The sequence below is a fragment of the Opisthocomus hoazin genome, chromosome 8 (genome assembly GCF_030867145.1).
Source record: "Opisthocomus hoazin isolate bOpiHoa1 chromosome 8, bOpiHoa1.hap1, whole genome shotgun sequence".
Lineage (NCBI taxonomy): Eukaryota > Metazoa > Chordata > Aves > Opisthocomiformes > Opisthocomidae > Opisthocomus > Opisthocomus hoazin.
In genome coordinates, this window is record NC_134421.1 from 14,809,841 (window position 1) to 14,826,777 (window position 16,937).

The 16,937-nt window shown below is 46.6% G+C and overlaps 1 protein-coding gene across 15 annotated transcripts in view; it reads right to left on the reverse strand.

Annotated features, from left to right (window-relative positions):
• Nucleotides 1-16,937, reverse strand: part of RBFOX2 (RNA binding fox-1 homolog 2) — a 171,380-nt gene that overhangs the window by 62,880 nt on the left and 91,563 nt on the right. The window lies entirely within an intron of this gene.

Genomic DNA, 16,937 nt, shown 5'->3' on the forward strand with positions numbered 1-16,937 from the left:
GCCTTGCTGCCTGCAGAAACACAAAACTCCGCAGCCTTATTGGAGAAAGAAAAATTGAGGCAAGCATGCCAGCCACGGCCAGCACTTGGTTCCTTGCACACACTGCCCTGAGCAGTTGCAGCCCTGTGTCGCGTGCTTAGCAGCTCTGCGGAGGGGTTTCTTGTTTGGTTGGTTTGTTTTTGAGCACATTTTGTGAAAGCAGGACAGGGTATTTCCCCAACCCCCCCCAAAATAGGAGGGCAGCTCCACCAGCCCTCCACTTCTGCTCACTCCCTTGCTATCCTCAAGCTCCAAAACCGGGAGCTTCTGACCAGACCCAAACCATCATCAAGATCTGCAGGGCGAGTTTTACAAGCGGGAGGGAGGAGAGGCTGGACGGTAGCTACCCCACTGCAAACCAGGTATCAGCAACCCCATCGCTCACCTACTCGGAGTACTGACCCCCTGTCAAAACAGCTCCGCTCCGTCCGCATACTGCCTCCTTTCCAAGCTCTTTGCTTACAGTATTTCATTATATTCCATTGTCTGTGTGCTTTCATACAGCCCACGTTGTCTGCCCATTTCTTGTGTTTAAAATAGGAGGTAAATATGAAACTGATTTTTTTTTATTTCAAAAATTGGTAGGGCAAGCCCAGGAAAGCTGCAGTAGCAGAAACTATTTCCAATTTTCTTTACAAGCCGCTAGTACCCCTGATAGGAGGAAGAGAATGCTAATTAGCCACAAACAAAACCTATTCTGCTTTCCTCACCACAGTGCAGGGCTGCTCCCCAAAGGACATACTCCAGCGTTTTGTTTCATCTCACTCTTAGACTACTAAAAATGCCAGCCCGTAAACCTTACATCATCTTATTTTCAACATTTTTACCCTTCAGTTAATGCTGTTCCTTCCAGTTTAAACACATTTCAAACTTTTAAATATTTCCTCTCCCTTCTTCAATTATCTACAAATGTCTGAAGGATGAAAAATGCTTGCTCTCTCTTCTGTTACTTGTGAGGTTTCAATAATACCTATTTATTATGAGCTTAATCACACCTCACAAGCCAAAACACCCTGGTAACTTTATTTATTACTTCACTCTGATCTTCCTAAGATTTTTCAAATAAGGGATTTCTGGTGCAGAATGAAACGTTTTTAACACCATTGTCACTTCCCCCCCTCCCCCCATCGCACTAACATGCAAAAATCCTTTTACTATAAATGTATCCTTAATTTAAAGTCTCAGGTTATCTGTAGATCTATCACCATTATGCTTGTCCAGCTTTCATCATCCCATGGAGTATCTGTATCTCAAGTTATTTTTCTCTTGATACGATTATGCACATGTTTCCCGTCTGGGTTTTTTTCTGTAATTTTAATTTCCTTTGCTGCTTTAGAATTACTTCCCTTCTGTTTCCACTAGTGTCTACAGAAAAGGACTCCTGATGAGATCGCCGCACGTTTCACAGCATACTGATATCCTCCAAACCCAGAGGAGATTCTACCTCTTCTGTCATTCTACCAAATTTCAACATTTACAGTACACTTCATATTTTCAAGAACTAACACACACCAAAAAAAAAAAAAAAAAAATCCCATTTATCCTCAAACACAGAACCTGAACTCCTTTCCCTACTTCTAACCCACCAGGGAAAATCCTGCAGTCAGAGGCACTGCTTTTCCCACTCCTCTCAGGAGGTACAAAGAACATGGAGAAACCCCCAAACTTCCTGGTGAAGGTACGTCAGCAGCAGGAGAGACTCAGCCAAAGTATTTTATCTATCCAATCTTGACCACATACCTCACTGCATTACCAGTCCTGCCTGTTCTACCCCATGAAATTCTCTTAAACATTGACACAAATGCAACAACAGACCAAGATGGGTATGTCCAAGAGCAGTCACCGTCCCCAAACACAAGGATGCTATTATAGTACTAGGAAAGCCTGCCTTATTCCAATTCCCTCCATGAGTTTGTGCTGCCATGCACCGACCACGCTAGCTGCCATCCCACACTCACCAAACTGGGAAAGGCTGTTCAGTGCAACTGGAACTCAGTATAATTAACACACACTCCTTAAAAAAAGGAAAAAAAACTTCAGTACAATATATGGTAACCTATAGTTCAAAGAAAACCAGTAATTCCTACATTTTGTCCTCCTTCTGTTGCCCCACTCCCACAAAAATCACTCAGCCACAGCAGGCAGGAATTCAAAGCAGCTCCCCTCTTGCAAAATGTTGACATCTGAATCACCAGCACCAAAGCCCTCAGGGCACAAGAGGGATACCGGATACTCCTCTGGGCTCCCCTTTCAAGCCCCTACTCTCGGCCCTACTACGGTCCAGCCACGTCCTTGCAAGTACCAACTTCCTTCCTTAGGCCAGAGTTTTGCTTACACAGCTCAGTCCAAACTAATCCCACATTTTGTTGAAAAAACAAATTAGCTAAACCATGGAAAAATCCCTAATGGGGACAGATTACTAAATTTTTTACTTCATTAACAAACTTTGTAGCTCCAAGCTAAGCAGAGGAACGGTAAGTAACCACACGCAGCAGTACCTTGCAGAAGGGTGGGAGCTGGGGACGACATCTCAACAAGCAGCAACGTGGTTCAGCAAATGCAACGTAGGATGAATTCTTTCAGCAGACAGCAGGTGGTGATCCAAGATCACGGCACCGGAGCGCCAAGCACGAACACCAGACATGCACACAAAGGCCTCCTACTTCCATAAAACCATCTGAGATCGGTCTGTTTTGTGAAGGGCTGGTTTTGTTTTGCTCATTAGAAAAACGGGTGTAATTATAGGGATATGAAAGGAGCCTTAGAGCAATGCAGCTCCAGACCCCTTCTGTATTGGTACGCCAATATATGGACTGATATTAAAGCATAACCAACCAAATAAAAATTATAATCCTGGTAAAGCTACATCGGTACAATCTCTGTATAGACATTTGCATGCCAACTGCCATGAGGTAAATGGTCTCTGCTGTCCATAACCCTGCTGCGAGTCACAAGCATCAGAGAAAGGTGCAGAGAAACGCTACAGCACAGAATTGTCGCATAATCTCTTAAATATGCCTTTCAGCTCCGGTAATCCCCAAATCATTGGGATGGATGCGAGTATACGCCTACTAGTGGAATGGGGTTTCTAATAGCTATGCCTTCTCTGAACTCATCTTATAAAACCTTGAAGCAACTGACTTGCAGCTAACGGAAGGCAATTAACCTGTTTGTGGAGACCAGTGTGTTCCAGGCAACGACTGTTTGCTCTCAGCACTAACCTAATCCCTTTCGTACACAGCAAAAATGTCTGTAGCTGGGATCTGAAAAGAGTCTGGCGCAACCATTCAACCTGGAGCCGCTGCCTGCCCTCAGCTCTCCGCATGAAAGGGATCCTTGTGAGCGAGGGGGACACGGGGACCGCGCCGTGCCTCCTCCAACCCAGGTCACAGCCGCCCATCAGGAAGGCAAACGTGACACGCCGCTCCAGCAGAAGAGGCCAAGCACCGCTCCCCAGCTGTACGCAGACAAGAAAGGGCCCACCATGCAACGCTGCTGCCGCAGGTCCAAGAGAACAGCAATAATAACAGTAAAGAACATGGGCTGGGTTTTTTTCTCCCTTCTCACAGCTGAACACAAATTCAGGTTGCTGCAGCAGGCTCCCCTTCCAACACAGCCTCCTCTCGCAGGAGCCCCGGTGGGACCCAGGCTCCGGAGGGGCTCTGGCCAGAGCCGTCACCGTCCCATCGCCAGCTCTGCACTCCTGCCCTCTCCCCCTGCCAGCCACCGCCCACCCTCCGCTGAGCCGCTCCAGCACATCTCCCAGGAAAAAAACTACTCGCTTTTTATCGCCAGGTTAGTTCTGTTCCCAGTTAGGAGTGCTGAAATGGCTTGGCAAGGAGCGGGAGGAGAACCAGAGCCAGAAAGCAGAGGGGGTGGAGGAGCTGGGGAGGGAAGGGCCATGGGCAGCAGCTCTTGGATAAGCTCAGGCTGCCGGGAGCTGCAGTCTCCAGCGTGCAGTAACCCTCTCTCCAGGCAATCCCACTGATGATAACAAACGTATCAGCAACCAACTTCTTTAGAAATGGGAATGGATACAAAGCAGCGTGAGGGATGCTGCAAGACCCACCAGGAACTCCAGCATCATCCCTTCTAGGAAACCACAGGCTGGGGCACTACACCAGAGACAAACCCCAACCTACGCTGGTAGCTCTCACAGCACACGGAACCTAAGCCTTGACTTTCAAAATCATGCTTCTGCTCTTTAGAGTCATGAAGGTACCTGAACACAAGCCAAAGTGATGTATGGGATGACGAAGTGATGGCTTTCCAGCTCCCCAGTCATGCCAAAACGGTGACTTGGCCATGCTAACTCTACAGGTGCCCACAAACATCATACAAGCTCTTTACACCAAAATGCAGTAATAACACTTTCTACATTGTGGCCATTTCATTACTAATTAGTTTTGGAATGGGAAGAGTGGGTAAAAAGCCTACGGAAAGGAAGTTTAGAGGTGAAAAGGACATACAAAGAATATAAACACCTTCTCATGTTCTTAATCTTTGTACAAACCTTCTCCCGGATTCAGAGGGGTGTGTGACCCTAACCTGACACCCACAGCCACAGTCTGCACTACAAAGGCATTTTTGTTACTCCAGAGAGGGAGACTGGCATGCCTGTCTGTCTGGTGACCCAGACTGATAAAAATCAACACCCTTTCTCTTGATGTGGGTTGATCATAGAAGCACCTTGAAGAGGATCACAGTAATAAGGGGGTTTGTATTTCACCTGCACGTCTCCAGCTTGATCTTCATTTGATCTATGACATACTGGGATGGCAATAAAGGATGCTGGATTTTGCCTCTACCACCATGGGCACAAGAGCAATTCCTCCCAAATCCTCCAAAAAGCAGCACTCCACCTACAGGTAGTTTTGCGAATGTTTGGTGGAGTTTTATGCTAGTTTTGTTAAAAAGGAGGAAAGTTTATATGTAAGTGTTCTTCCTTTGAATTTCGATCGGATGCAATCATTTTAGGAAACGCTTTTTACACTGGGTTACCTTCAGCGTAAACAAGCTAATCGTAGAGCTGCACTCCAGCCCACACCTCGCGAGCCATTTAAAGGCATGTTTTCTTCAACTTCCTGGTGCAGGCTTGCACTAGATTATCTAATCTTGCCCTTCCTTCTCCTAGATATGTAAAGCAAGGGAAGAACAAGTTATCTTCCAATATACTCTCTATCATGCCAGGCCACCAAAAACTGTTCCATAAAATAAAACAGCTGGCCTTTTTTTTTTTTTTTAAATGCATTTAAGAACGAACTTTACAGGGAAGAAGGTCAAGCCTCTCTTTTGTAGGAAAGGATGAAAGAAAATTACAGTCTTATCTTACTCTTATACACAGGAAGCACTCACTCATCCCCATGCTGTCATTATTTCCAGTAATGGTCAACTTTTGCTCTATCCCAATGCACAAACGCAGGCTCTCAGGGCTGAATGTATACACACTTAATTAAGAAGCCCCTGGGCAACCTGCAAAGAGCCTGCCTGTCGGATGTAGCCAAAGCTTTAGAGTCACGCAACATCAATAAGGCCACATCTACTTACCAGCCTAAAAGATACCTTTCAGATTTTAAAAACACCGATTTGCTGCTCCTGAAATCTACATTATCCTCCTTCCCCCCGCCCCCGAAAAAAAAGTTACTGGCATGAAGGCGTCCCAACAAACGCTTTCAATCAATTCACGCTCTCTGGGGTTGATTAGGAGGAGAGAATTGTGCTTCAAGAGACGACATTGAGGTCTTAACATCTGTTTCCATTCCATATTAGGAATGAAACTACCTCCGAGAATTATTGGGGAGAAGGGGGTGGTGGTGTGGAACAAAGGAAAAAAATCACCAGGGTGGAATACATCCTCTGCAGCAAATCCAGAAGTTAGAGAAAGGCTCAAGCTCAATTTTTTGTTCCAGATCGGGTCTTTTAGCACCTATCCTGGCTGTGTTCTTCCCACCTCTGCAATATTCCAAGTGAGTATTTTCCACTTCACACTCGTAGTCAAACGTTCTTAGGAAAAAAGATTTCCATAAGACGACTAGCTTTCAACAAATCAGTATGAAAGTCTCAAAATATTACGAATCTAGTCATGCCTTCATCCAGTGGGCACCCAGAGCGGCAGAAGCATCTCCCACACAAGTGAGACTACTTTACTCTTGGGCGAAGAGGGTTAAGTTTCTTCTTTTGGACCCGAATTCAAATGAATCACAGCTAAGAAGCAGTGTGCTGCAGATGTGTCACGTATGTTTAATCCAAGCTAACCGCGATTAGCTTTCCAGCGGATTAGCAAACCGATCACACTCACAGCTGCATCACTGCAGATCCTCACGCAGGGAGGCAGCAGGAACTAGAGGCTGGTGGTGGGGAAGGGGTGTGGGAATTGCTCTTTCAGGAGTGGCCCATGGTTGCATCAGGGCACCTGGGCACTGATGTACATGACACTAAGATGGCACTGAGGACCCACCTGCGCTTGTTTTCTGCTTTACTCCTGACCACTAACCAGTGGTTCCTGGTGCTGCTCAGTAAAGGAAGGGCTGCAGAACATGGAAATGTAACAGGGAAGAAAATCCCATCTGGTCCTGTGGTAACTCTTGACCGGACCGTCAGGGTAGCATCACAGCTACTGTCACCTCAGCTAGATCTGCCATCAGGTTGCTCAGTTCAGACAACCTTGTTTCAAGGAAGATGGTAGCTCTCCAGGTGACATCGTATTTCTAAAAACCAGCATCTGCTTCTCCAACCCCCATCAGATACCTGAGCTGGACTGATAAGCAATTTTTCATCCCATGTCCCCGGCTCTGCGAACAGACTATCTGCAAGCACATCACCAAATCTTCGTGAGTGCGGAGAGTTGGTCCCGCAAGCTGAAGAATTCAAACTGCCTTCCTGAATGTTTAAATCCTCATGAAGCTCATTCAACCCCGTAGAAAGATTCGTATCTACTTTAGTCACAGGAATTTTTCAAAGCCCTTATTATGCGATGCAGCTACCTGTAACAGCGTCTGCCAGATCTCTCTATATATCCAGTGCTCTTCTAGGAAGGATTTTGCAGATCACTTTTGGCATCAGGCTTCCCTGCCCACCTCTCCCCTGCTGTGAGGGGAATGCGCTGAAGGCAGCACAGAGCTGTGCAGAGGTGCTGCTCTGAGCTGAACCGGCTCCCAGGGGATGGACAAACCTCCAAGCCCCGCCAGCCAGCTTCCCTCACACAGCACTGACACAAGGCCCCTTCAATTCCCCCAATTTCAGAGGCCAGCAGGAAAGTCGTCCTGCCTGCCCGCGCTAATTCCACCACCTCACAGGGAAAAAGCAGCCCTGCCTCCGCTGCCAGCGCAGGAGGAGGAGGAGGAAAGGAGAAAGCGCCGGGAAGGGGAGAGCACATCTGGAATCAATTGGAGAGAGCGCTGAATGCCTTGGAAAGAACTGCAGAGCTGGCAGAAATCATAGCGAGGAGCCGTGCGTTCGGACGTGACTACGGAGCAAAGGTGGGGGACGAGGCGTACGCTGCATACTTAAAGACAAAACCAGAGCTCCTCTTGGGGCTTTTTTTTTTTTTTTTTTAATGCAAGCAGCTAAATGTCTCAACCCTGTCACATTTTCACTGCCACTGGCCTGTGGTGGGTACGGTCAGAATTCAGCACACAAGGCAGGGGATGAGACGTGCACAGCCCCAGCCGAGGTAAGCGGGACTCATCTGTGACTCGAGAGCCAGGAGTCAGTAACGCAGCAACAATATTATATCAAGCTGCTCTCAGGGTGCGGGGCGGAGGAAATCTGCGACTGCCTTGGCACACGCTCAAGAACAGAAATTTAACGGTTTAAAAATGCAGATTTCTTCCCACAGTGACTTTCCATTCCAGCAATGAATTCTCCTATCTCCTACTATTCTTTTGTTCCAAGAGGAGTTTTCCATTTTCAAGGAAGCCTCCACTATGTGTCCCGGAAAGCAGAGGTTCTGGAAAGGAGCAGAGGGTCACAGAGAAGCAACTCACCAGTACAGCAGCCTGGTACAAGGAGTGACTACAGTTGTTCAGATACGTTACCAACAAGTAGGACGTGGGAAGCGTTGCTACTTTGATACGTGGCCTCGGTCAGATGAAAAATAAGACAGATGCTTCCACACACAAATTTTAAAAAGGGAACTAAAAAACTCAAAAGGGAACAGGAAAGAGCCACAGGAATGGCCACAAGATTGGAAAAAGCTACATGGCTGTACACTGAGAAGCTTGAAGCGCCCAATCTATTTTGCTTATCATTTAGAAAAAGAAATTAAGTGGCAACTGATTATTTTGTGAAAGTATATTAATGGTGAGCGGACAAAAAAGTAGGCACTAATAATATTTAATCTAATGAACAAAGGCGTCAAGAAAACCAATAGCCAGAAGCCGAGTCTGATAAATTTGGGTCTGGTAAAAGACATCATTTTATTTTGTTTACTGATTTCTAAATGACAGCCATTAAGTCAGCTGGTGAGAAGGACTCGGTCCATCTCTTCATGCCTTTGTGCTGAAAACATTATGTCATTCAAAACAGAGGCATCTGAGTGAGACATAATGGCCTACAACGCACATATGGCCAGAAGAGACGATCTAAGGCCAGATCTACAGGGCAATATTTTGGAAAGCTAAGAAGAGCTGGCCGAAGTCGACGCACATAAATTAAAGCAGATTAAACTAAGCAGCAGACACGTTTATAAGTAAAACGACTTCACCTTATGGAGAGGAACAACCTCCTGAGACGTGTAGGTGCAGTTCCGTGTACCATCTAATAAGATAAACTACCAACTGGCCTCGGAAGCAGTGGCTCTGCTTCCCGCCCCGGCTGTTGTGAGATCTAGTCATGGTCAGAGCCAGAAAATTAATCCAAACAATAGTCATCTGTTTGGTCATAAACTGAACTGTCTCGCTTTATATCTGCCTAAACACGATGCCCAAAGCGGTGAGGAGGCTGAACATATGGCCAGGGCAGAGAGACGAGGGGGACTATTCTTCTCACAGCAGCCCACAGTTACGCTACATTAAGCGCAACTCGAAAACGCACCTGAAAGCCACTTCATCCCAGAACAAGAGGTTACAGGGACATTCAACATATGTTATTGCCACTACCTGCTTCGCTTATGCTTAACTTCTAGAGTGTCCCCATGTAAGCCAACATAAAGGTGGTTTATACACAGTGAATTCATCAAGTACCTCAGGAAATATTTCCCCTTTCTTACAAAATCCTTTTAAAGCCTCTCTCCCCCAGGCCTTCCAGCTAATGTATGTTTACCAAATTCCTGCTGTAACCATGAACCAGTACAGACTTCTCCCCTACACAGGCCACCTGCACAGCTCAGAGGTGAAGCTCGAGGTCAACAGCGCATTCGACCACCTTTCGATGGCTCCTCCTGGGCTGGGCGTCGTCCCTGTGGCTCCTGTAGTCCCCGTGCTCAGCAGCATCTTTGGAACCATGCTGCTCTCCCTTGTCACCACCCCATCAACACCTTGGTCACATAAAACACGCGTGGGTTTAACAACAGCGATGTACCAAATATTCACATTAAACCACTGCGTATTACTGGTAGTCCCACTTTTAAACTGCTCTATTTTACTGGAGGTAAATCGATAAACCTTAAAAGCTAAACTGATATAAGAGCATCTCATTTCGGTGGCACGACTGTCAGCATCTGCAGTTCCATTAATACATTACTGCGTGAGTTCCCGTGAAATTTACCCCTCGGTAATTCCCAGCAGACCTCCACCTTTCACAGCCAAGTGCACTAAAGGTCCTTTTTTTTCTCCCCTCTCCTTGTTCTATTTCTCTGCCCACACCTACAGAAAGGCAAGAGAACAGGCTACGCAAAACTTCAGCCCTTTCAGCCGGTCGGTCTCCCCTTCTGTACATCCCCTTTCACGCACACAGCGTCAGGCTAAACAAAGCCGCTCGCCCCAGGAGACGGGCTCGGAAAAAAAAGCATTAGCATCTGGCAACCAAGAGCAGCACCCCGGCATACGAGCCTGCGAGCAAACACGAGTCTCCGGCACCAAGAGGAAACACCGAGATGTACGCCTGACTGCTCCTGTCAATCTTGCAGTGGGGGAATGCCCGATTATTTTTTTTTTTTTTTAATATATTTTTATCATATTACTGAAAGGAAATGCCAGGGACTGCTGCAGCCCCTGTCCCTTGAGGCTCTGCTGCTGCCATCAGGCTGTGCTGCCTTTGCAGCGATGAATATTTAAACAGGGCAATAAATATTTCAGAGCACATTCATCCCAGCAAGAAGTCTACTAGCGTTAAGAGAGATGCAACAGCCACGCAGGGCTGGGGCCGCTCCCTGTCCCTGTTCTGCCCCTCCAGCTCCCGCACCGCCTGCCCTCCCTCGGCTCTCCCTCCCTCAACAGGCACCCAAGAGCCTCAAACATTCACGAGCGCAGCTCCAGTTGCCTTCCAAACAAGCAAAAACACCGTGAAGAAGTACAAAGGTGCTCTGCTCTCCAGAGAGGTACAAAACCCAGCTGCCGCGTGCTTTGCTGTCACCTCTTCGGGGGCCTCTGGCTTTGGGGTGTAGCGCTCACGCTCAGGGAGAAAATAATTTGCTTTAAGATCCCGCAGGGTCTTAAACATTTAATCTTGCACCTTGGAACCGCAGAAAACCAAGACCACCAAACCCAAAAGCTCTACGTGAAAAGTGTGAAAGCCTGTCTCCCTCCCCCCCAGCTCCCTCCCTTAATTTCAGCAGTGTGCTTACACAGGCATTTCTCAGTTGCTAGCAGCTCCGCTGGGCGCTCTGTGGGATGCCAACAGATGTACAGAACTTGGCCATCCCTGGCACGAATAAAATCGGCTAGACAACAGGTTTAGGACATACCAGAAAATGCATTCATTTACTCAGCTGTCATCTGCATGTCGTTCAGGTACTGGGGGCTATTTTGACTTTCATAGTGCTAAAAGCTCAGGTTTTTAATTAGGACCTTAGCTACGTTCTCACTTATAAAGAAACTTTTTTTTTTTTAAAGACAATTTCAGGGGGTAACTAAAATTTTGCAGTAAATTTTGAAGGAAATCAAAATCACATAAGACACTTGTTCAGGATCAAATTTACAGAGCCATAAAATCCATGGCCACGTTGAAAACTGGACTTTCGTACCAGCTTCCACCGCATATCTCACTAGGTTCAAAAGACGTAGGATATTTGCTGGTCACACAACTTATGGAGAAGCCTTCAGAAAACAGTTAAGCCTACTCTGAGTGAAGGGAAGCCAAAAAGACACACTCACAAAGAGCAGCCAGCAGCCAAAGGGTTATCCGAGGTGAAAGGACCACGCTAGTCAGCCCCGGCTAATTGAGCTGCACCAGGGCATCTCCTTTCCAGGCAAAAGCTGTAATTAATAGTACATAAGAAGTGAGGCATCTCTGCCTTTCCTAGTGCCCACATTTTAAAATTGATGGTAACTAAACCCCACTCTCAATGCGTCACATGCTCTGGAAGATGCCTCTCGGACTGCACAAGGAGAAGACACTCCTCGTACCTGGATCCTGGCCCAGTTTAAGGTACAAGCTGGGCACCAAATGGTTCAGCCCCACCACAGCTTGGGCACGGCAGGGCGCATGCAAGGGTATGCGACAACTCAGCAAGGTCTGCAGATGCACAGTCTTGGATTAAACCACTAAACTCCCCTGCAGTCTCATTTCAGCTGCTTTCAGACCTTTGAAGGGGAACAGCCGGCTCACTGGTATGCCCAGACAGGGCCCTGCAGCACATCAAGAGTGTCTTTCCTACCACAAACCAGAGCTCCTGCTATTTCATCCATAGCCCTCACGGTCAGGAGAAGAGACCAAGGCAGCATCCCAGCGCTGCACAGCCTGCTCAGGATGCCCTGTTGATGAAGCTCTCTCTCATCCCCCTGCTCTATGGCACAAACTGGCTCCAAAGTGAAGCACCAAAGTGTCAAACAGCAAAACTTCTCTCCAGATAGCATTCCAAGGAGGAGCAGCTGCCTACTGAAGAGGTGGATCGATCCCCTGCCACGACCCTGTGCCCCTTCTGACCGAAGGCTCCTGGAAGAGCAGCGGCATCCCCCCTTCAAGACTGGCCATCAGCCACACTACCAAAAAGATGCTGTTTGTATTAAAAACATAAAATATAAATCACAGCAGTGTAGTTCAGAGAGTGACAACAATCCCGCTGCTTTGCCAGCAGCGAGTCCTGGGATTTTACATCTCGGCTCCTAACCGCCACCCCAACTGCCACTAAAACGAAAAGATCCAGTCAGAAGTTGGACCCAACTTGGCCCAAAAAACACCTTGTACTTTCCTATCCTGTTAACAGACCTCATACACAGAGGAAGCAAAATATCCTGGAAGATGAGCAATTACCTCACCAAGTAATTTAGAGCAGGAGCCACCATTTTGCAGCAGACATCAAAATAACGAGTGCTCTTCTGCTGACTGTGCAGCTCCGCGTTATTCCCATGATGGGCTGCATACCCACACTAACACGGAAAAAGAGGGCATCTGATCCCAGGCACGAATGAAAAGATAGTGTTTGCTACAATACAAAAAGTGTTAGGGAAGAAAACAACATTTAATCCTGTGGCTCCTGAGGTCCTCTCATGACTCAGAAAATAAATGCAAACAGATGAAAAAGTTAATTTGGATCATATCAGCCCCACTGGCACGCAAAGGGCAGAGCAGGCACCCTGGGGAGAGAGAGGGAAAGATTTGCCATAGCTCAGGTTACTACCACTGACAGCTGACCTAAGACACCACAAAATTTCAGCAGACTCTGCCAGTTCTTCTAATTTTCAAAGGTGCAATTGCCTCCTTTACGAGATGAGATGTGTGAAACGCTAAGACTGCAACTGAGGTCAGGGAGGAAGGAGATCCTGCAGCGCAAGTCTAAGCAGCCAAGATGATAATCCTCACTGCTTCAGAACAAGCACGATTAACCGAAAACAAGAAGAAAGCAGAAGTGAATTGTTCCTTTGAAGATGTAAAAGTTTTGATCCAAAGCAATGAGGACTTAAGAAACGGGAATCGTTTCTCATCAGTTTCAAGCTACTACATGGAACAGACAGACAGACAGACAGTTGCTCTGTCCTACAAACACGCTGCTTTGGAACAGATGTCCCTCTGCAACCCAGCACACCCTCGGCTTGGGAGACCCGGCTTGCTGGATGGGCTCCATGCAATCATCCCCCAGATGGGCCAGCACAGCCCACAGAGATGCTTCACCACTGCCAGACCCAAGAAATGTTCTTCAGCACAAGCCCTCAGCACTTGGTTTTAACTTCATCTCATTTGAGGGGATCTAAACCGCTCCGTTCTGCTAGAAGTGAAGGGTAGGCAATGCCGAGAACTTACAGTGCTAGCCAGAACTTACAGTTCTAGCTGAACGCAAGAACAAATCAGTGCTCTGTAACCCTTTTTTCTCTTCTGGGTGATCTTTCCAACTTCATGCATCCAGGCCAGTAAAGCCCATCACACACTAAGCATTATTTGTGTCCTATTAAATATTTAGGAAGAGTTAATGTTCAAAAGTGGCCAATGACAGCATGAGTAGCAGCCCACAGCAGCCAACATTTATTGTTACCTGAAGTACCTTCACTCTGTTAGGCCTTCAAAATGCGCTAGAAGATTCACAGGAAGACTGACACATGCGAAAAACTTCTTTTAAGTCATTTAAGATGAAAAGTGCTCTTATAGCCTCCCCTCTCACGTCCAGGACATAAAGCCTTTCCAGAATCCCAGAATCCCAGAATTCTGCACCGCAGGGTACGATGACCACCCGCATTTTATAGCTGTGGTCGATCTTTGTTGATTACAGAGGGAACGGTTTGAGGAACTGCCTCTAGCTTTGTGCTCTGCTTCCACTGGGTACCACCACCATCACACCTAATTAACAGACTCCTCTCCATGCACTTCAGCAACTGCAGGACTCATACACCTGACCTCGCATGGGTGCAGAGGAGCAGCTCACACCGGCACAGTAATCCATGGCAGAATGTTGGGACAGACACAGCTGAGGGCAGTTCCCAAACCACTTCACAGCTGGATCAGCTGCAGGACACCTGGCCCCATACTAGCACTCTTCTGCTGGGATTGCCAGAATAGTAGCCAGGAGGCTCATCACAGCTCTGCATTTAAATCATGTCAATCAAACGTGGTTCTTTCCTGCCACCAGCTTCTTTTCTCCTAGATTTAGGCCAGATAGTATCTCAGAATAATTGTATGGTGACACACAGAGCCTCACAGCTAACCTAGAGGCCTACTACACTTTTACAAGCCACTACAGACCTCTATAAAACCCCTAGAAGAATGAGATTTATCTTCCTTTACGCTCCTCCAAAACAATAAGAAATTCCTATTACTCAGCTCTAGCTATTCTTCTTCTCTGTGTTACAAATAGCATCGCTCAGAGTTTCCTACCCACCCACTAAGAAAAAGCCATTTTGGCTTTCTGAATACTTCTGCTTTATGCAGAGGTCTGGCTGGGAGACGCGTCCTTGGCCACGTGGCTGAGCTGCCAGGGAGGACCCCGGCCACCCATCGGGGAAGGAGGCTTGGAGCTGGCAGGCTGCAGGCAGGAAAGGCACGGATCTCAATGGGGACAGTCAAGTCTGCAGCCTCTGGTACAACTTTCTCCTGACTTGTGCGCCACACTTGCAGGAACCCCTGCAGCTCATTGTCAAAACCAATTAAGAGTATTCCCAACAACAACCAAAAAAAGTCCTGAGAAATCAAATTTGAGCAGAAAGGGACAGTAACGTCACCGCCTCTCTCACCTCCTCACAGCAGGACCTTCGTTTTGTCTATGGACAAAGTTGCCACCGAGCTGCTTAAAACTACAGTTTCAGACTTGATGAAAAACATGGCTCAGGAATCTTTAATCTGCTTTAACCTGATTTGTTTAGATTCATCTCGTTGAACGAGACAAGGCATTTAGAAGTCCTGCTTTCTGACAGAGTACCGAGATCTCCGCAGTATTTTTTCCACCTTTCCGAATTTATCTGGTAACACGGACTTCATTCTCACACCCCTTGGAGCATTTTGCCCAAAAGAAGCTTTGAAGATCCAGAGTCCCTCGGAAAAATTCTTTTAGGATGAACGTTTGCACCTGGCTTTGGATGACCTAAATCCTTTCTGCCACCAAGAGGGTCAGTCCCTCCTTGACTACACTTCTTCATCAGTCACACTCAGCATACGCTCATTCACAGTCTGTCACCCACGTCCCTGTGAAGGACACCTGGAGCAGGGAACTGTCCCCAGGTCTCACCACAGCCTTCAGTCACCACCTTCCTCATTCCTGTTTCTCACCACACTACATTCTACCACAGATGGGCTCCATCACATGGTCTAAAGTAAACCCCAAAAAACCATCAACACCACCCCCCAACCCAAACTTACATAAGAGGGTCACCTAAAAGTACTCTTCCTCTCCTTCCCATTGCTTTGAGGGAGAAGAGAGCTTCATCCTGGAACGGGGTGGAGGCAGACAAGAGAATGGTTTTGCAAAGCAAATTTAACAACATGAAACAGCTTCATATCACACACACAAAGAAAAGCAAAGGGAAAAGTTAAAGCAAACTAATGCACATTAAGTATCTGAACACTAAGCAACCCTAGCATATCCAGTACCTTGTAGTCCAACCAACAGTCAACAAATGGACTAATTCACTAATTTCACCAAATTACCACACTCTTCCTCTTCTACCTCCTGATTCAGGCTGGAAGGATCCTTTGTATGATAACACAGATATAAAGCTCTGCCTGTTGGAACTCCAAAATCCTCTCCCCTGCTGCTCTATTTATCTCAACAACACTTTACAAAGCAGGAAGGGACACATACTGGAAAACAAAAGCCGTTCTTACTCCTGCTCCCTAATATTCCTAAGTACTTTGCATAATTGTTCAGTTTTGACAACCTCCTTTCATATGCTGCAGTAGCAAAACTAAAGAAAGCTACAAAGAACAACAAATCAGATTAAGGGTTTCACTCTTCATGGAGGGTACGTGAGACAAAGAAGAACTAGTACTATCTAAGAAACCCAAACTCCTCTCCAAGGTATTTTTAAATTGGTCTTTTTCACGTAATTTAGAGCAGGTTTTGCTATTAGGACTGGAGGGAGGCCACAGGCTTCAGATAAGGAGCCTCAGTGAGACCCGATAGGTGAATGATGGACTATGCACTGCACAGGTCAAACTCTAATTATCTAAATCTTGGTTAATCAAAAGCAATTATCTGAAAGTCAAATATGCCCTCCAAGTCAGACAGCTTGGCAAGACCAGGACTTATAAAGCACACAGAAATCCTAAACTCCACAGGACCTAAACTACAGAGACTATGAATTTTAAGCAGGATAACCAGGAGGACAGTTCAGAGGGTTTTAACCGTACTCAAGATTCCCAGCCCAAGGGCAGTCTTCAAAAGCAGCTAGAAGATTACCCTTGCAATTACTCGGACATTTTTGGTGTCTCCATGCACCCTCAGATTACAGGCTACTCAGAGCACAATTCCAGTTAGGTATTTAGAGACTACTCAGGGTGAAAGTCTCCATTACAGGCAGGGCTGGTAGAGCCAGGCTGGCGGATGCTTCCCATTGTAAGACCTGCCTGTAATGTTCATGCTATCTGTATTTGATTTTAGGGTTGGTAATTTTTTTTTTTTTTTTTTTTTTTTTTTTTTTTTTTTTGTTACTTCAGCTGTATCAACCCAACCCAAGAAAGAAGTAGGGGGAATATTTTGTCTCTTTTATGGGGGGGTGGGGGAGGAGAGAAACACCCCACACACTTGAAAAGCCTGCAAGGACTTCATATTTAACAGAAAAATTTGCATTTCAGGGATCTGTATTTAGCAACCATACTAAAAAGCCACCAAAATCTGACCAACATTATAGCAAAACTATGGAAGACTACAGTGCTTC